Source organism: Cnephaeus nilssonii, assembly GCF_951640355.1.
Source record: "Cnephaeus nilssonii genome assembly, chromosome: 8".
NCBI classification, from domain to species: Eukaryota; Metazoa; Chordata; class Mammalia; order Chiroptera; family Vespertilionidae; genus Cnephaeus; species Cnephaeus nilssonii.
The window spans coordinates 81,483,674-81,504,158 of record NC_137079.1 but is presented as its reverse complement, the minus strand read 5'-3'; the positions used below and the strand labels follow the sequence as shown (position 1 = coordinate 81,504,158).

Genomic DNA, 20,485 nt, shown 5'->3' with positions numbered 1-20,485 from the left:
GGTAATTTTCAATAAACAATATAAAAATTTGATGAGGAGACATTTTTAAAAACATAGTCTTATTGTGTTTTTTATCCTCAGTTCCTCAAGCACTGTTCAAAGGTCTTAGAGAGACTATCTATCTATCTATATATATATAAAAGGCTAATATGCTAAATGTCCGACCGTCTGACCAGTCACTGTGACGTGCACTGACCACCAGGTGGCAGATGCTCAACACAGGAGCTGACGTGATGCACACAGAGAAACGGCACCGCAGACCTGGCGCCCACAAAGCAACACTTGGCTTCCCCCAAGTGGGACACAGGCCTCACCGCCACCCTGGAGCGACAGCCCACCAAATTGCAGCTGCTGCTGCTAAGAACCCTTGGCGCAAAATGTGGCCCACAGCTCAGCCCAGCTTGGAAATGGTGGCTGTGGGCGCCAGGTAATGACGTCACGTAGCAACTCCCGTCTTCCTCTCCCTAACAACGACTAGCCACCTTGCAGTTTCTTCAGCCCAGGAACATGACTTGCTTTATAGCCAGGTGCAAACATTTCACACTTTAACCAAATGTCTATGAAGTGTTTTCCCGTGCCTCATCTCATTTGATCCTCACAGAAGTCCTGGAGTAGGTAAATAGGAGACTCAGTGGAATCCTATTTTATTTTCTTTAGCCAGAAAACGGAGATTTAGAAAGCTTAGAAACTTGACCCAAATGGAAAGAAGTAAGAAATGGTGGACCTTGCAAATGACTTAGGGTTTTCTCACTGTGCAGAATATAGTTAAACACTGCTGCAGTTCAATATTTTACCCTTCGTTCTCCCTGCGTGATCTACAATTATAATCTGTTCCGTGTTGATGTTTACTGCTGTGTTGCTGACAATTACCTGAAAGAGAACTTGGGGTGCTTCACTGGGCTAGAAAAAGTTTATCTAAATCAGAAAGCAGGTTTAATTAAGCAAGTTTATTCCATATCTATAAAAGGCTAAGTTGACTCGCACATGCGCAGTATATATAAAGCTCTTGCACCAATCACACGTGTGTATTTCAACCTGTCATTGTCATTTGTGAATTTGGTTGACACTTCTATTATAGAGAAAGGGCGAATAGCAATATTAAAATATTTCTTCTACTTAATTTTCTTTCAATGTGCATGAATTTGTGCACTGGGCCTCTAGTAGAATCATAAAACTTCAGAACTGAAATGGATCTTCAGAATTACAAGATCTCTAGATTCTACCAATATTTAACAAAGAAGAAAATTGAAATTTTATGGTAGTTTGAGGTAATTGGTCCACAATCTCAATTGATTGTAGAAGCTGCATAATACAGTTCTGCCCTCAGGTGGGTTACCAGTTTATCAATTTAGACACAGACTTGTACATAATTAACTGCAGTACAAAATGGAATGTTCTGGGCAGTAGAAAAGGCGCTGCATTTCTTAAAATCAATCACCCCTCCCCACAAAAATCTTTTCTTGACCCCCTTCACAACAAAATTATTTTCTATCTTTAGTTTCTCACCTCTCATTAGTTCTTAAACTCTCTCATCAAATGTGGTGTGGTTTTTTTTTTACATTTACCACACTCAAAAATTCTTTCAAAATCAGTGGCGATGTCCATGTTGCTAAATTCAATTATCTTTTTTTTTTTTTTTTCCTGAGACCTCCTCTTATTTGATTTGTCATCATTTGGCAAAGTTCTTCATTCCCTCCTTTTGGACACCCCCCCCCCCGCCCTGTTTGTGTGTATATGTGTGTTTTGCTGTTTAAATTAAAAAAAATTTCTTTTTCTGGAAACAATATTTACTCAAATTTCAGGATAATACCATATTCGCCTTATTTTCCTGCTGCATTTCTGGCTACTCTTTTCTGCCTTCTTTGCTTATTTTACCTCATCTCCCCTACCTCTAAACACTGGAGTGTCCCAAGAGTCTGTCATTGTTACCTTTTATATTAGTGGCTTTAATATCATATTTACGTTAATGACTCCCAAATTTATATATCTAGCCCAGACCTCTATTCTGGGCTCAGGAATTTGTCTTCAACTCCAATTAGACAATATATTCAATTTGACATCTCCACTTGGATAGCTAATGAGCATCTCAAACTTAGTGGGTTTAAAACTGAACTCTGCTGATACTCTCCTACCCCAAACCATGTAGTCTTTCCTATCTCACTTTTGGCAACCGCAGTCTTCCAGTTGCCCAAAATGGAGTTTTGAAGGCTTTCTTTCCTGCACGACCTACTTTTCATCCATCCAAAGTCCTTCTTGACTATTCCTCAAAACAAACAACAAAAAACTCCAACATGTCCATAATGGTAATTATGCCTCCCTCTTTTGTTACCTCTTTTGTCTGAGTTATTATTATCTTCTCTGGGTTATTGCATTAGCTTCTCCTTGTTCCAATCCTTGCCCCTCTGCTGTCTGTTTTCATAAATATATATTTTTATTGATTTCAGAGAGTAAGGGGGAGAGAGAAACATAATGATGAGAGAGAATCATGGATTGGCTGCCTCCTGCACGCCCCCTACCAGGGATCAAACCTCACAACCCAGGCATGTGCCCTGGCCGGTTATCAAACCACAACCTCCTGGTTCATAGGTCAATGCTCAACCACTGAGCCACACCGCCTGGGCACTGCTGTCTGTTTTCAACACAGCATTCAAATCTTATGACTTATCTACTCAAAACTCTCCAATTAAAATCTCTAAACAGTGATGCTCTCTATTAGTTTCAGTACTTTTCTCCTCCTGTTACTATCCTCCTTATTTTTTGTATTTGAACTTCACTTGTCTCTGTGCTTTCCTTGCATGTCATATCAGGCAAGCTTCCTTTTAAAACTCTTTGCATAGGCTTTTTTTTAAAAAATGTATTTTTATTAATTTCAGAGAAGAAGGGAGAAGGGAGAGATGAGAGAGAATCATTGATTGGCTGCCTCCTGTATGATCTGCAGTGGGAATTGAGCCCACAACCTGGGATGTGCCTTGACCGGGAATTGAACTGTGATCTCCTGATTAATAGGTAAATGCTCAACCACTGAGCCACACCAGTTGGGCTGCATAAGCTTTATTCTGCCTGGAATGCTCTTCCTTAGATATGTCTACACAGTCAGAGATCTTTACTCAAAAGTGATCTGGTAAAAGTAAGTCCTCCCTAGCTCGTTTATCTAAAAGGTCATATCTCCTTTTTGCTATTTTTATTTTTTCCTTCTTTGTCCCTATCACTAACATATTTTATTTTTGTCTCTTACTTATAATTAACACTAGTGGCCTGGTGCACGGATTCGTGCACATTGAAAGGAAATTAATTAGAAGAACTGCAGCTCAGCAGTAAACCAGATTCGGGGCCCACAGTGCCCCAACAACAACATAACCCACGGCCAAAGGTGAAATTGCACGGCCCTGAGAGGAATCAGGCTCCCTCCTCTCTGGTTCCTGGGTGCGTCACCCAAGAACCACCGCTGCCAAGTCACCGCAGCTCAGCAGTTCCTGTGTTGAGCGTTTGCCCCCTGGTGGTCAGTGTGCATCATATGTACCAGCCAATTGGCCAGTCACTTAGCCTTTTATATATATAGATTATTATATATTTAGTTTATAACATTTGTCTCTCTCCCTTGCTATGATATAGGCACCAATGTGGGTAGGGATCATTTATCCATGTGTCTGTTTTGTTCACTGTTGTATAACAAGGGCCTAGAATAGTGCCTGGCATATAGTAGGTGCTTAGTAAATATTTAAATGAATGAGTACATAGGATTACCTCAAGTCAGCCATTAACTTGACTCTGATCAAGTCACTTCTTTCTATATAGACCTCCTTTCCCTATAAGTGGGGCTGTTGAGGGAAGCCTTCATGCAGAAAACACATTTGACTTGAGACTATGAAGGATGGATCAATAGGCAGAGAGAAGAGATAAGATAGGAAATAAGTGCTTTCCAAATCCAGAGAAGGCAAACAAATAGAAGTGGAGCAATCCAGAAGGTTTCAGAAGGCTGGAATGTGTGTGTGTGTGTGTGTGTGTGTGTGTGTAAGAGAGAGAAAGAGAGAGAGAGAGAGAGAGAGAGAGAGAGACACGACCTGTGGGGAAGAGAGCAGAGAATGGGGAGAGGTGAGGAGTGGGGAAGATAGGGCTGGAAAATGGTCAAATTGAGGTCAGATTGTGAAAGCCTTAGAAATCATGATAAATACTCTAGCTTCTTATTTTGCTTCTAGGGAATCAGTTTATTTTTCAGCCATGAGTGATAATCACATCTCTCACAGAGTTGTTCTTAGGAAAATTTCTCTGATAGCAGAGTGAAAGGTGAATTGAAAGTAGGCAGTAGTAAGGCAAGGGACAGTTAGGATGTTGTGACATATTTCTGTATGATGCTTTTACCTGAAGAGTAGCAAAGGATGAGTTTAAGATTTCCTTTCCATAACATTTAGAGATTATTCAATAGTAAGGTGACAAGTGTCTTTTTGAGTGGCTGCTGTGTGAGGAGCACAAACTACATTAAGTACGAGGACTACAGAGCAACAGAGCAGTGGTTCTTATAATCCTGGGCTCTTCCCACTATTTCTTTTTTTTTTTTTTAATATATTTTATTGATTTTTTACAGAGAGGAAGAGAGAGGGACAGAGAGCTAGAAACATCGATCAGCTGCCTCCTGCACACCCCCCACTGGGGATGTGCCCGCAGCCAAGGTACATGCCCTTGACCGGAATCGAACCTGGGACCCTTGAGTCCGCAGGCCGACGCTCTATCCACTGAGCCAAACCGGTTTCAGCACTTCCCACTATTTCTAGGAGTAGGCATGTATCTTCAAAAAAAGCTTCTCTAGATAATTCAGAGGTGCATCATTGGTTACAATCCACTGAAGTAAAAGATATGTTGCCTTTAAATATTGAATTTAAAATTGAATTGTAAGATAAAATATCATGTCTATATGAAAAAATTTGAGATTGCAGTCAGCATATTATTTAGGAGCATCATAGAGAATATAATTGTACCATCAATTAGGAAAGTTAATCATTCACGTGAATCTCTGAGTTTCTGCTATGTGTTGGGTCACATCACTAAGTGAGCAAAACCAGACAGAGCCATGGCCCCTTTTGCCTTTGGTATGTTCCTTAAAACACACAGACACTTGTACAGGAGGACCTTCCTTATGGATAGGTCCTAATATCCTGTGCAGAATCAGGAAGGAGGTGTTGCTTAATAAAGTGAGCAATAGATAATAGAGAATTAACTGTTTTACATTAAGCTCCCATTTGGAAATGCTACACATTTCTCAGAACCTGGGATTACACTTTGAGAAGTATTAATGTCAACAAAATTAGTTCTGTCCCACTGAAAGGTTTATAACAATAAATCTCAGTCTTGTAAATTTTATTTTTATTTTTAGATAGTGGAGAATATAAATCGAATAATTTTAATGGTTTGATCTTTTCTTCTTTCATCTCTGGTAATGCTAGCATGTTAGCTCTTGACCTAGGAGTCAGATTAAAACTAAGCATTTTTTAAGCCCATTTCTAAATAGGGAAATTAGAAATGTGCACTGTTCTATATTTTTACATACTAACAGTTTCCAAATTTGAGTTCAAGGATAAGTATGATGCTTTTGATGCTTTTACCTGAAGTAAAAGCATAACAATAAAAGGGAAGAAGTGAGTCCTTGATGACACAGTAAATTCTTTTCATAAGTTCTGTTTTAAAGAAAAAGTGTCTTAACTTTAGTTGGCATTTAATAAATTCAATCAACCTAACCTTTTTCAGCTAATTCAAATATACTAGTAGACTTTTAAAATTCCTTCAGGCACCATGACAGCTTTGTATTAAGATACTGGGGGCCCGGTGCATGAAATTCGTGCACGGAGGGTGGTGTTCCCTCAGCCCAGCCTGCCCCCTCTCACAGACTGGGAGCCCTCAGGGGATGTCCTACTGATGGGGAGCGGGCCTAAGCCACAGTCTGGCCTCTCTCTGCAGGAGGCGATGGGGCTGATCAGGGGAAGGCGCCAGCCCCATCACCCTGCTGCTGCAGCCACTGCCAGCCACCACAGCCACTAAGGTGTTTTCATCAACACGAACTCCAATCCCTTCACCACTAAAAAATGACAACTTTCTTTAGGCATTTTCAAGATGTGTCTTTCATAGGATATGACATTTCTTTCTTTCTTTCTTTTTTTTTTATCCTCACCTGAGGATATGTTTCCATTGATTTTTAGAGAGTGTGGAAGAGAGAGGGGGAGAGAGAAAAACATCAATGTGAGAGGGACACTTTGGTTGGTTGCCTCCTGCATGAGCCCTGACCTGGGCCCCGGCCAGGGAGGAGCCTGTAACCTAGGTACATGCCCTTGGTCAGAATCGAACCCGGACCCTGTGGTCAGCAGGCCTAGGCTCTATCCACTGAGCCAAACCAGCTAGGGCAGGATATGACATTTCTTAGCCCCTCCAGCAGCGTACCTTCGTTTTTTCCTCCTGGAGTGTGGTGGAAAAACCCTAGATCACCTTCTTGGATTCTTATTACCCAAGTTACCAAGAACACTGCAAGTGGCGGCGTACAGGGCCAATGAGCGGTCAGAAAAGGTGTAAGAAAAGAGAAGGTGTTTCCTCTGCAGCTCATGCGCAGAGGACCCCCTGCGTTGTGTCCACTGGGCTAGGGGCATGTCCCTGCTGTGGGGGGGACTCACCCCCGAGGCCGGCAGCCAGCTCTGCATTGTGGGCGCCGGGCTTGGGGGCGTGCGGAGACCCTGGGCCACACGGCGGCCGTCGGGTCTTCACATGCCCCCGAGGCCGGCAGCCCCCAAGGCCGGCAGCCAGCCCCGCGTTGTGGGCGCTGGGCTGGGGGCATGGACCTGGGCAACTGCTTGGCACTGGTGCACGTGCAAGTGGCTGCAGGGCGGGGACATCCACCCTGCCCCCAGCCGCTTGGCGCCTGCGCCCGTAGGCCCGGAGTGGCCGGGGGCGTTCTGGGACCCCGGCTGTGCAGGGCCTATGCGTGGGCTTACAGGCTAGGAGCGGCCTGGGTCCCGAGGATGTTCCCAGGACCTAGGCTGCTCAGTGCCTGTGTATGCAAATTAACCCGCCATCTTTGTCTGGTTAATTTGCATCCTCACTCCTGATTGGCTGGTGAGCGTAGCGGAGGTACAGTCAATTTACATGTTTCTCTTTTATTATATAGGATATATTGATTTGGTATATATCAAATTTTAGAAATAATCATACCCACAGTGTGTACAATATATTTCCATCACAAGTCTAAGTTACCACATTTTATTTACATGATAGTTGAGAGATTTAAAGTTTGTCATCCTGAAGTATTTGATACTGGTTGCTTCTACTATGAAGCATTATAATAATAATGTTATGAAGTGCTTACTAAGTGCCCAATACCATATTAAGCACTTTATACACATGAGCTGGTTTATTTTTTAAAGTTAGGTTTGTTGAAATAGCCTATATAATAAAGAGGTAATATGCAAATTTACCATCACTCCAACACACAAGATGACCACCCCCATGTGGTCAAAGATGGCTGCATGTGGACACAAGATGGACGCCACAAGATAGCCAGCAGGGGAGGACAGTTGTGGGCGATTAGGCCAGCAGGGGAGGACAGTTGGGAGGGACCAGGCCTGCAGGGGAGGGCAGTTAGGGGCAACCAGGCCTTCAAGGGAGGGCAGTTGGGAGGAACCAGGCCTGCAGGGGAGGGCAGTTGGGGGGGACCAGGCCTGCAGGGGAGGGCAGTTAGGGGCAACCAGGCTTGCAGGGGAGGGCAGTTGGGAGGGACAAGGCCTGCAGGGGAGGGCAGTTGGGGGCTTTCAGGCCTGCAGGGGAGGGCAGTTAGTGGTGACCAGGCCGGCAGAGGAGGGTAGTTGGGGGGGACCCAGGCCTGCAGGGGAGGGCAGTTGGGAGGAACCAGACCTCCAGGGAAGGATAGTTGGGGGCGACCAGGCCTGCAGTGAAGGGCAGTTGGGAGGAACTAGGCCTGCAGGGAGGGCAGTTAGGGGTGACCAGGCCAGCAGGGGAGCAGTTAGGCATTGATCAGGCTGGCAGGGTGGTGGTTAGGGGGTGATCAGACTGGCAGACAGAAGCAGTTAGGTGCAATCAGGCAAGCAGGCAGGCAAGCAGTTGGGAGCCAGCAGTCCCAGATTGTAAGAGAGATGTCCGACTACTGGTTTAGGCCCGATCCCCTGAGGGGTCCCAGATTGGAGAGGGTGCAGGCTGGGCTGAGGGGACCCCCCCCTGCATGCATGAGTTTTGTGCACCGGGCCTCTAGTATTTCATATATAGTAGAATTTGCCCTTTTTAGGTGTACAGTTCTATGATCTGTAGAACTGACAACTGACAGTGCTAACAGGAGTCCCCAATTTGGAGTGCAGAGAAAAAGGAAAGTTTATTCAGTGCAAAACAGCTCAGTTGTAATGCGACACAGGCTGTGAAAACAGCAAGGCTATAAGGCGGCCCTGGGGCCAGGCCTCTCTCTAGTAAGACACCTCTGCTGTGCTTCTCATGGTCTGGTCTGTTCTGCTCTGCTGAGTGAGACAGCTTTGGTGTTGAATTCAGCTCAGCCAGGGAAACCCAGTCTTAAGGCTTTGGTCGAAAGGAAAAGTCCACTCTCAGAGCCAGGGTGGGGTGCTGCTTTATATAGACAGAAGTCCCTTCTCCTGGTCTCTGATTGGTCTGTCCTCATGCAGTTTGATTGGTCCCAAAGGCACTTTGCTCATTGGTCAGAAGGGAAAGTTGGTCTGATTAGTTGGTGAAGATGTTGATGGGGGTGTTGGGGGCGGGGGGAGGGGAGGCAGAGGGATATAGTTGCAGCTCCATTTGGATGGAAAGCCTCAGTCCTGTTGGTTGAAATAGGATTTCGGAACCTCCTTTATAAGGGCTGGCTCAGATTGCAGAAACAGTGCAGGCAGGCAGTTCTGTGCAGGCTTTTCCCTGAAATGCAGTTTGCGTGAGAGGCCCCTGTGTAGAAATGGCTGCTAGGCTCTGTTTTTTAATAAATTTGAGTCCAGTTAGCCATGAGGAGCCCTTAGTGTAGGTATCTTCTTTCTCAGGGTCCACATAACAATACCACATCACCATAAAGAATATTTCTATCACCTCTAACAGTTTGTTTCCTTTTTCTCCTTAGTAGGTAATTATCTCCCCTTACTCCCCACCTGTTTCAACTACTAATGTGACTTCTGTCTTTTTAGTTTGGCCTTTTCAGGATGTTGTATAAATGGAATCATCCTTTCTATCTAATAAAGAGGGAATATGCAAATTGACCATCATGCCATCACGAAGATGGTGCCCACAGTGGAGGCGGAGTTTCTGTAACACAAGATGACTGCACCCACAGCGGAGGCCGAGTTCCTGTAATAAGCCTTAATAAGCAATCAGCAGGGACCTGAGGCTGTGTGGCCCTGGGCTGGGGCAGGGGACTTCAGGCCACACCCCCCGCCTGGCAAGGCTTGACAGGACCTCAAGGTGCGCCCCCCCATCCCGGTGCTGGGCTGGGGGACCTCAGGCTGCTCCTCCCGCCCCAGGCCCGGGGACCTGAGGCTGTGCCTCCCGCCCAGCGCTGGGCCAGGGGACCTGAGGCTGCACCCCCAACCCAGCGGGGCTTGACGGGGGACCTGAGGCTGCGCCCCCCCACCCTGCGGGGCTTGATGGGGCCCTGAGGCTGCGCCCCCCCACCTGGCAGGGCTTGGCAGGGGACCTGGGGCTGCGCCCCCCACCTGGCGGGGCTTGGCAGGGGACCTGGGGCTGTGCCCCCTGCCTGGCACTGGGCCAGGGGACCTGAGGCTGTGCCCCCCGCTTAGTGGGGCTTGACAAGGGTGGGGCTGGCTGGGTCTGAATCTCTCCCAATGGGGGTGGGGCAGGCTGGGTCTGGGTCTCGCACGATTTTGAGGTGCCACGGGTGGGCAGGGACTTGACTCTAGGTCCCGCGGTGCACCCCAAACTCTGACAGGAGGAAGATTTTCATATACATTTTACTAATTTTCTTTCATCTCTGACACTTCTATTACAGAGAAAGGGCAAATAGCAATATTAAAATATTTCCTCTAATTAATCCCCTTTTAATGTGCACAAATTTTGTGCACCGGGCCACTAGTACAGTATATATTTTGAGTCTGGTTTATTTCATTCAACCTGATGCGCTTAGATTCATATATGCTGTAGTGTTTTTCAGCAGTTTAGTAAGTTCATACCTTTTTATTGCTGATACTATTCCGTTGTATGGTTATACAACAATGTGTTTAGCCATTCACCAGTTGGACATTTGAGTTTTCGGTATTTGTTGGTTATTAAACTGCTATAAATATTTGTGTAGGATTTTTAAAAATAAACATATATCTTCATTTTTCTAGAGTAAATATTTCAAAATGGGACTGCTGGATTGTATAGTTTAATTTGATAAGAAACTGATAAGAGTTTTCTAAATACGCTATACCACTTTGCATTTCCACAAACAGTGTATGAGGATTGTTTTTGCTCCATATCCTCACTAAGCACTTTTTTTTTTGGAAAGCTGTTCTAATGATGTATAGTGGTGTTCTGACTTTAAATTGCATTTCCTTATTGAGTAATGTTGAGATCTTTTCTTGCTTAGTATTTGCTATCTGTATCTCTCCTTTGGTGAAGTATCTGTTCAGATGGTTTAACCATTTTAAAAACTGGTTCATTTTCTTATTTGTGAGTTAAGTTATTTATATTCCAAACTAGAGGCCTGGTGTATGAGATTCGTGCTCTGTGGGGGGGAGGGGTCCCTCAGCCTGGCCTGCGCCCTCTCGCCATCTGGGACCCCTCAGGGGATGTCTGCCTGCCGGCTTAGGCCCGATGCCCTCGCAGTCTGGGGCTCTCACAGTCCAGCACCCCTCGCTCCTTACCACCCGCCTGCAGTGGAGGCGGCCGCTGTGCTCACCAGCTGTGAGCCCGGCTTCTGGCTGAGTGATGCTCCCCCTGTGGGAGTACACAGACCACCAGGGGGCAGCTCCTGCGTTGAGCATCTGCCCCCTGGTGGTCACTGTGCATCATAGCAACTGGTCGTTTCACTGTTCAGTCGATTTGCATATTGCGCTTTTATTATATAGGCTAGTAGTACATGGACTGATTTTAATTCTCCCAATAATTCTTTGAGGTGGGTACTACATAAGTGAAGGCACAGCGTTGTTAAGTAATCCCCAGAATTATTACATAGCTAATAGGTGGCAGAGCTGGAATTTGAACCCAAGTAGACTGGCTCTAGAACCTGTGCTGCTTTGCCATTTTTTATTTGTTTTTGTGTTGCTTTTTTTCCCTATCGGGGTTGATTTGTTGGGGCTCTGAATAGAACCATGATCTAGTTCCTGTGGGTGGTAAAATAATGCTAATAGGGATGCTCTTCATTAAAGGGGCAACATATTTTAATAGCAACTCTGGAATAATCTCCTTAGGGACAGCTAAAATACTTGTTTCTGTTGAAGAGGAGTAATTATTTTTACTTTCTGTCTTTAACTTCACTTATATACTAGTATATGTGTGGCCAAAAATACTTCTTTTAAATACTGTCCAAATATCTGCAATTTTCAAGTAATGTGTTTTATATAAATGGATTTTCTCAGTAGCAGAAGCTTATCCTTTTATGTATCTACTAGAGGCCCGGTGCACGAAATTCGTGCAGGGGTGGGGTCCCCTCGCCCAGCCTGCACCCTCTCTAATCTGGGACCCCTCGGGGGATGTCCGACTGCCAGATGTCCCCGGGATTGGGCCTAAACCGACAGTCAGACATCCTTCTCACAATCCTGGACCGCTGATTCCTAACTGCTCACCTGCCTGCCTTCCTGATTGCCCTTAACTGACCCCCCTGCAAGCCTATTCACCCCTAACCGCCTCTGTCTGCCGGCCTGATCGCCCCTAACTCCCCCCCTGCCAACCTTGTTGCCCCCAACTGCCTCCCTGCCAGCCTGGTCACCCCCAACTGCCCCCCCCCACTGTCCTGGTTGCCCCTAACTGCCCCCCTGCCAGCCTGGTAACCCCTAACTGCCCCCCCTGCTGGCCTGGTCGCCCCCAACTGCCCCAACTGCTGGCCTGGTCACCCCCAACTGTCCCCCTGCTGGCCTGGTTGCCCCTCACTGCCCCCCTCTGCCGGCCTGGTCACTCCTAACTCTCCCAAATACCCCCCCGCCCCCCCCCCCCCCCCCCCTGCCGGACTGGTCGCCCCTAACTGCCCCACTGCTGGCCTGGTTGCCCCATGCAGCCTGCTGTTCAGTCGTTTGGTCATCCCTCACTAACCCCCCTGCCGGCCTTGTTGCCCCCCCAAGCAGCCTGCTGTTCGGTCGTTACTGTGAGGGTGTCCTGACCAATTTGCATATTACCCTTTTATTAGTATACATATTTCATAAAAAATTTCACACACTGGATGCTACTCATTTTGTCCTTTAAAAACCTTTATCATAATTTATGCTGACTTCGAGGCACTTAACTGTATGGTGATATACTTAGGGAGAATGTAGAATGTATTAACCTTACAGGCTAGCTTCAGATGTCAGTACTTTTTACATTATATTTATTTATAGTTTTATAGGTTTTTAAAATTTTATTCTCTCATTATCATCTTTGCCACTTGTTTGTTTTGACATCATCTATTTTCTATTCTCTCTTCACTCCTTATAATTTCTAATTAGCTGAAAGATAATCAAATTACTAGGCTTATATGGATATTGTGTAAATTAAGTTTCAGCTCTGGGAAATGACTTGGGTTTTCCAGTGAACATTTCCTGTGACTACTCAGAGGACCTTTTTCTTGGTGTTTGGGTACTGAGTAGTCATTCTGGATAAATGAGCTAAAATTAAACTAAATATGACATTTGACAATAGGAAAAATGATGTTTTTTTCTTTCTAGCATAATTTTATTAATAAGTTATTTAACTACGGGGATTATTTTAATAAAAAGATAAGCAAATCAAGCAGTGTTCAGAATGGAATAAATAGGTACTTAATAGTCAGCAAGATGGTTCATTGTCATGTTTCATAGCAGTTTGTAAAGTTCCTGTCTAAGTCAGTGACAGCTTGTCCTCTCAGCTGTGCCTCTATTAAAGCAGAATAATCACTTCCAACTAATTAACTAAAGGGGAGAGCAACTAGCCAAATCCCATTTACTTTTTGTAAAATATTAGGATGAAGACTAGCTAGTGACTTGGACTTGGTCATTTAAAGCGCTTTTGGAAAGCATTAGCTTTCAAGCCATTTTGATCAATTTAAGCTCTTAGAATAAATTAATAAATGTTCACCCAGGGCACAGGGGAAGTAATTGTAGTAATGTTTCAGCTTGGGCACCTTGTCAGATGTATGGTGACTTGGAGAGCAAAACTTCACTAGCCACATATTTTGCTGGTACCCTCAAGCTAGACATGTGTGGTACAGCAGGGTGCTTGGCACATGATATGCTTTTATTTGTGGAGAATTTTGTTTGAAAGGTAAAGAAAACTTTGGCTAGCTCTTGGAAGTAGTAGAGTTATGAACCATGATTGTATTGATAATTTATTTAAAATAGGGTTTTATGAAATTTGCAGTTTAAAATCATTTTGTTCTATTGAACAACAATTCCTTTCTAACCCTGTACTTGTTTGTTTGTTGTTGTTTTTTTTACTGTAAACCAGATTAAATCCCACTTATTTTTCCACTGAACTTTGAATTTTCTAGTGGATATTATCTGTTTAGTAAACTTATAAAGCTACATCTGATATTGCAGTTTGCTAGCTTTTCAGATTACATGGTAATATACCCCTTTTAAATAAGGGTTAATGAGTAGCCAGGTTAGACTCACCAGTTCATTGTTACATTAAAAGCCAGATAGTTTGCTATCTCCCTTTCATTTCCTCCCATGTTTTTTTTTTCTTTCATAATTTTTTTTACTTGATATATTAAAATTACTTTTAAAATTGAGATTTTCTTTTTTAAAACAACATGATGTTTTTAACTTTGCCTCCTTGTAGATTCTGGTTGCATTTTATTGTAAATTTTAAATTATGGTGATTAGCATGAGCTGAGTAATGGTTTAATCAAGGTAGATCTTGCTCCTTTGCTCTACCTTGCTCTTTTTTTTTATACCACTCCCCCGTTTTTACCTGTAGATTTGCATGTTTGACCTAGCAGAATAATTGGGTCCACAGCAACATGGGCGTGCCTCCCTTAGAAACACTTAGTTTCATGTATGACTCATAAGCTGAAGCACAGACACCACTTCCCCAATCTACAGGAGCCATTTTAACAGCATAAAACTTGCCGGATTGCTTTTTATTTTCAAGCCCAAAGGACAGTATCTAAAGATAATGAGAATATTTGAAGGTAACATTATATTTTTGGGTGTTTGCTTCTGGCTGTTTCCTGAGCTGGTAAACAGAGGGTGGTTCTTACCTGTCGAAGAACATGGCTGAGTGTGTTCTTTAACTCTCTGAAAAAATGTAGTCAGTCAGTCACATGCCTGATTACACTTAACTAGTAGGGGGAAACAAAGCATTCAAATTCTGGAAAGTTATAGGGCTTTTTGGTAAAGCTTTCTTTATATTTTCTGTGATTTCCCCTCTCCCCCCTGTATGACTTGAGGATAAAGGAGATTTTTCTTTTTTTTAGATCACAAAGCAAACTAGGTCATATTTTAATTTTAAAAAATTTAATTGTATTTTGAGGGTAGCAAGAAGTTACAATTCAAGAAACTGTACTTATGTGTGATATGGATGTTAAGAAAAAAAAATCAAGAACAGTGGTTTTGTTTTGGCGTTTAGTTAAGGGGAAGTTTTGGGATAACTGTTATAGATGTTGCTCCTTGACTGTTCTATCCTTTTCTTCTTAAGTTAATGAAATGATACTAAAACATTTAATTTTGAAAACAAGATGGAAGTTTAAGTAATATGAACGGCCATTTAGTTAATAAGTAAAAGTGACTCAAATAAAAAGGAACAAAGACTAGAATGATTCATTTACTATTAGAAAAAAATAATAAAGTTTTTAAATTCATACTGGAAACTTGTTTGGAGTAACAGCCTTAAAAGCCTAACTAGCTTCTAAGAAAACATAGTATTTCAATTTGTTTAAAAAGTATTGGCCTTCCTTCTGTTCTTAAAATTTGCTTGTTTTGTATTTTAAAAAGAAAAAGAGAGAGAAAGAGAGAACTCATGGACAGGGACAACAGTGTTTGGGGAGGAGAGGAAGGGAGTGGGTGGAGGTGGAGGATGGTATGGGGGACAAATGATGGTAAAAAGAGAAAATATAAATACTTCTCAATGGAAAAAATATAAATATGAAAATACACAAAAATTAATATCCTTAATAATAAAAAAGATTGTCCAGTCTTTTCCTGGAGTATTTTTCATTATTGAAATTATGAGATTTTGGCAAGTGTACATTCTGGTATGCCTTGAAGTTCTAGGTACTCTGAGAAGCTGGGTATAGTAGTATTTTAGTTATTAAAGTTATTTGTGAAACTAAAATTTAAAAGTAAAGTTAGAATATGCAATGATTATGAATAAAGTTCTTAGAAATAAAAGTTGCCAAGTTTTATTATTTTCCACTGTGATTATATTTAGCTAGCTCTTTGGGAATTTGCTATTATGAACTTTCTAAGTGCTTGAAGGCCTGTCAGATGAAAGGGAAGATAGAAAGGCAGTCAGTTATTACTTCTTAATCTTTTAAAAGGATTGTTGATATTAACAGATAAATTTTGTGGTCCTATAAGAAAGGCACTGCAGATATTTTACTCGTAGCCATTTGCTGTCATCTTTGTTTGCATATTGCCAAGGCTTTATTTACTCTTGTCTGATTTGTGTGAAAAATCTAATGAAACTTTTTTGTCTTAAAAGAAAATTTTTTTCCTTTTTAAAATCCAGTGACCCATAAGAGGGGCACACAAATAAACACAAATAAGCAAATAATTAAGGGGCACACAAATAAGCAAATAATTAAGATTTTATTTATTAAAGAGAAGTAGAAGAATTAGTTTCTTAAAATTAAGATTCTGGTGCAACTTAAATAAGATAGATACTGTTCATTTATTTCAGTTTCTTATTATGTAAAGAAGGCTAATCAAGGAGAAGGGAGGAAAAAGAAAGCATGGACGCAAGGACAGGCCCTTAAAACTTATTAGGTGGTCCCCTACCCACTATTTCCTTTCATAAGGTTGAATATAAGTTTAAACTGAGTCATCAGAATTAAACTTAGAATTACCGATTTACACAACTTTAGCACTAAAAAAGGCTGAAGATCGCCCAACTGCGTCACTTTTATAACTGAAGAAGCAGGCCCAAAGAGGTCCTGTGACTTGCTCAAGGTTGTGCTGTGCTAACCCAGAGCTGCTCACGCTAGTCCACTCCAACAAGTAATGCTTTGTTTGAAATGGTCTGTAGTTCCTTAAGACTAAATAAAGCCTTAATTAAATTACTTGGTGATAAGCAACCAAATAAATTAACCAATGATTTTGAAAATGTGTTCAAACTAGTTTTCTTTTTCAGAGAGATGATACATTTGTTTAATTTCTGCAAAATTTTTTTCCACTATTAGAATTTTTTCATAGTTGGAACATTGTTTTGTGACATTGCTTATTTAAATTGGGCCTAGGGGAGGTGAAAATATAACAAGTTGGGAATTTACTTTGAACTTCTAGATACAAAGACAGGTTTGTTTCTGCTTTAATTTTAGGAGGGCAAATACTGTTTAATATGATGCCTAAATTTAAGGATGGCAAACTTTAAAAGGCATGTGACCCTCAGCTTAATCTCTGTCTGGTGTCTGCACATTGTAACCATTCAAAGTAAAAACATCTACCTGGTATTAAACATTTTAAAGTGGTAATTTTCAACCTTTGGTGTAACAGTCAGCTGGCTTCAACTCAAGACATTCTGACTCATTAGGCCTAGAATTTGGTTTATCAATCTGCTTTTTTAATAAGTACCCTAGATGATTGTTATACAGGCCACACTTTCAGAAAAAGAATTTACAGATTTAGGAAGAGCGATTAATCGGTTATTTAGCATTGTAGCATTTAAAGTTTAAAGCAACAGTATAGAAGTGGGCAAAAATAGGTTTATAGTTTTGACTTTGCATAAGAGTTTATTCTTGTGTTACATATTTTTCCATACAAACAACTGAAGACCTTCTTTTGCCCACCCCTGTATTTTGAAGCCCACAGCCCCTAGCAAGTAAGAAAGGTGACTGCAGTAGTTTATCATCAATATTAGCACTTATGTAACCTCCGCTCCCTGTTATCCCTTTCTCTATTCCATTTCATGCTGGCTGTGTCTTTCAACTTTGTGGCTTTCCTCCTTTCCTCTTCTGTAATTCTGCTTTCGCCCTCCTGCTCCCCAACCTGCTGCCATATTGACCACAATATAGAATGAAACTAGTTATTTTTGTTTTTCCAGTGTAATTGACCTGCTCTCCATCTCAGTGAACCATCACTCTGCCAATGTTAGTTTGTTGTTTTTTAATTTTATTTGGTGTTGTATGGTGTCTCTCTCTGTTCCCTTATCTTTGGGGTGCTACGGGGGAAAAATTCCCTTCCTGATTTATGATAGCATTTACAGTCTTTGAAAATCTTCTCTCCAGGGAAATACATTATTATTATTTGTAATTGTTTGAGTCTGGGAGGGAGTAATATTTTCCCCCTCTCCCCCCAATGTGATACTTGGATAAAATTTTTTAGGTTTCTTTGGACATTTATATCACAGATTGCATATTTGTAGATTGGCCTTACATTCCATCTAATGGGACATAGGTATTCACAGACTCTTGTAGGAGTGGGAAGAAGAGTCCCATCAGTTGAATGGTCTGAAAATAATTATTGTTTTCATGAATTGTATTTCCACCAGAGTATTTTGCTCTTTTGCTTGGAAGTTAAATTAGTAATACCACTGAGACAACTCAGATGATTAGAGCAGTTTTGGGCTATTGGCGCAATCTTTTCCTCCCGTTAGTATGGAAAACCTACTAAAGAGAAAAATATTTTGTGTCATCTCTACCTTTGTGTCTTGTTCAGTGGTCTGTGTGCTATAATAAAAATGACTGTTGATCTATACTACAAATGTCTAGACATCCCACTCTTTTTGCTTTATTGTCAGAGAGGAAGAAATTATGCAGCTGAGCTTTGTTTGTACAAATTTTTGTGTAGAACAATTTTGATTTCCTTTTTTCCAGTTATAAATATCTGAATTAAAGCCATCCTCATAATCAGAAAACTGTCCCTAAACTTTTCTTTTCACTGTCATTCTCTTCCCCCTATAAGAATTCAGAACTTCCCTTTCATTTAATTGCTGAGCAGCATGGTATCAGCTCTTTCTTAACTCCTTATTTTGTAGCCTGAGTTTGATTGCTAGCATGACAAAAAAAGAAAAAGAAAAGGAGCTATAAACAATATGAATGCTTCTTGGAGTTTGTATGAAGATTGATTTAATGATTTTTACATTAAAAAGTTAGCCTGGCTGAGTGTCGACCTATGAGCCAGGAGGTCACAGTTCCATTCCCAGGCAGGGCATATGCCAGACTTTGGGCTCGACCCCCAGTGTGGGGCATGCAGGAGGCAGCTGATCAATGACTCTCTCTCATTATTGATGTGTCTCTCTCTTTCTCCCCCTCTGCCTTCCTCTCTGAAATTAATAAAATATAAATGTAAATATCCTATATAATAAAAGCCTAATGCTAAGTGTCTCCAACCTTCCATTTGACCATTTGACCATTTGCTATGATGCGCACTGACCACCAGGGGGCAGACGTTTCAACAGGTAGATTAGCTTGTTGATGGGGTCCAGCCAATCGGGACTGAGTAAGACGGGCCGGACATGCCCTGGAGCCCTCCTGTGGTCCCTCCCGGGCCCCAATCGTGCACTGGTGGGGTCCCTTGGCCTCGCCTGCACCCTCTTGCAATCTGGGACCCCTCTGGGGATGTTGGAGAGCCAGTTTTGGCCTGATCCGCTCAGGCCAGGCTGTAGAACCCCACTGGTTCACGAATCCATGCACTGGGCCTCTAGTATATTTATGAAGTGATATATGTACATTGTTTAAAATCTAATAGAAGGGCCTGTGAGGGAAAGTGGCTTTTCTCCTCTACCCCTTCCTATTCTCATCTTGCTGCCTAGAGGCAGCCACTTCTTAAATAAGTTCTTTTATTCTATAAAATTTGTGTTTTCTTGGATCTATCCTTGTCTTGTCTTCTACCCTATATATTTGAAGTTCTTCAAGGTATCAGGAACCAGTATGACCTTACATGATGTGAAGCCATGTAAAGTTCATTATCTACGTGATGGATGCTCTGTCATATAGTGGTCATTGTGGTTGTGCAAAGTTGTATGGTACAATATAAGAAATCTAAATGAAAAAATTTGGTTATTTTCTGTGTTTTAGAAAATAGTCCTATAATAGTGAAACTAAAAAATTTTGTAGTAAAACTATAAAAATGAGGTGTTGGCTTAATTGTTAGTTTATATGCATCACATTTTTATATCAAAACATTAAATGGATGCGTGATATTATAATGGGACAACTCATTAACCCTTTGGACTTTGTTAGTGGAATCACACCATATACTATATTCTGTAGTAATCTTCATTCAACTCTGTGGGACTTATTTTAATTTTAATTGCAGTGCTGTGTTCCATTGTCTGCCTATACCAGAGTGTATTCATTGTCTCTTGTTGATGACATTAGATTGTTTCCAGTTTTGGAACATTCTTGCACTTGGTTGCTGCAACTTATGTGCAAGAGTTCTCTAGGGCAGTGTCATCACATTGAAGTACCTGAAGAGTTTACAAAGAGTATGGAGAAAATGGGTAGCTTATGATGATTTAGTTTTTCATTATCGTTCCTAGGAACAAGATGCCTACTATTGATGACTTTTTACCCATTCAGCATTTTACTGTTCTAGTGCCCTGGGAGAGGGGAGTAAAACCCTTCAGAACCCTAAATAGATGGGTAGTTGATACATTTCACAGTAAGTTGCAGGCATAAATATATTTGACCACTAGACAGTTGAGTGTCTGTCATTTGTTAACTATGATTCAATTATTTCAAACATAATTTTCAGTAAAAAAATGAAAAAATAAAATAGATACAGTACAGTCCAAATTATGTACATAAAACAATACTCTTATTAATACATATGTAGTAAAGGTAGACAGACAGGGGCCACATCAATTTTAGAATATATGAGAGATAAAATGAGATTGTAGAGGGATACAGAGGAGGTTTTAACTATATATGACTTTTTCCCCCCTTAAGAATCTGAGACAAAATATGGTAAAATATTAATGTAAAGCTGGGTGATGGGTATGAGAATGTATTCTCTTTCTCTTCAGTTGAAGTATTTCATAATAAATTTTGCTTAGAAATAAAAAATTTTTTTGTTTCACATAATAACAGAAATAATGTTTAATTTGATAAAGTTGATTTGAAAAATGGTAAATAAACTCTATTTTGGTAAAAAATGTTAACTGTGTATTTCAGTGAATGTGATTAATTAGATTCAGAACTAAGTTATGTAAGATTGTGTGTCTGTCCCATATAACT

The 20,485-nt window shown here is 41.6% G+C and overlaps 1 protein-coding gene across 3 annotated transcripts in view; it reads left to right on the top strand.

Moving 5' to 3' along the window:
- ELF1 (E74 like ETS transcription factor 1) overlaps positions 1–20,485 on the top strand; it is a 119,200-nt gene that overhangs the window by 16,013 nt on the left and 82,702 nt on the right. Inside the window, exon 1 of one of the 3 annotated variants that reach the window (XM_079779202.1) lies at positions 13,858–14,281. The exons of the other annotated variants lie outside the window; for them this stretch is intronic. The gene's annotated coding sequence lies outside the window, so the exon portion shown is untranslated. Of the gene's footprint in view, positions 1–13,857; positions 14,282–20,485 lie in introns of those variants that run through there. 3 annotated transcript variants of the gene reach the window in all.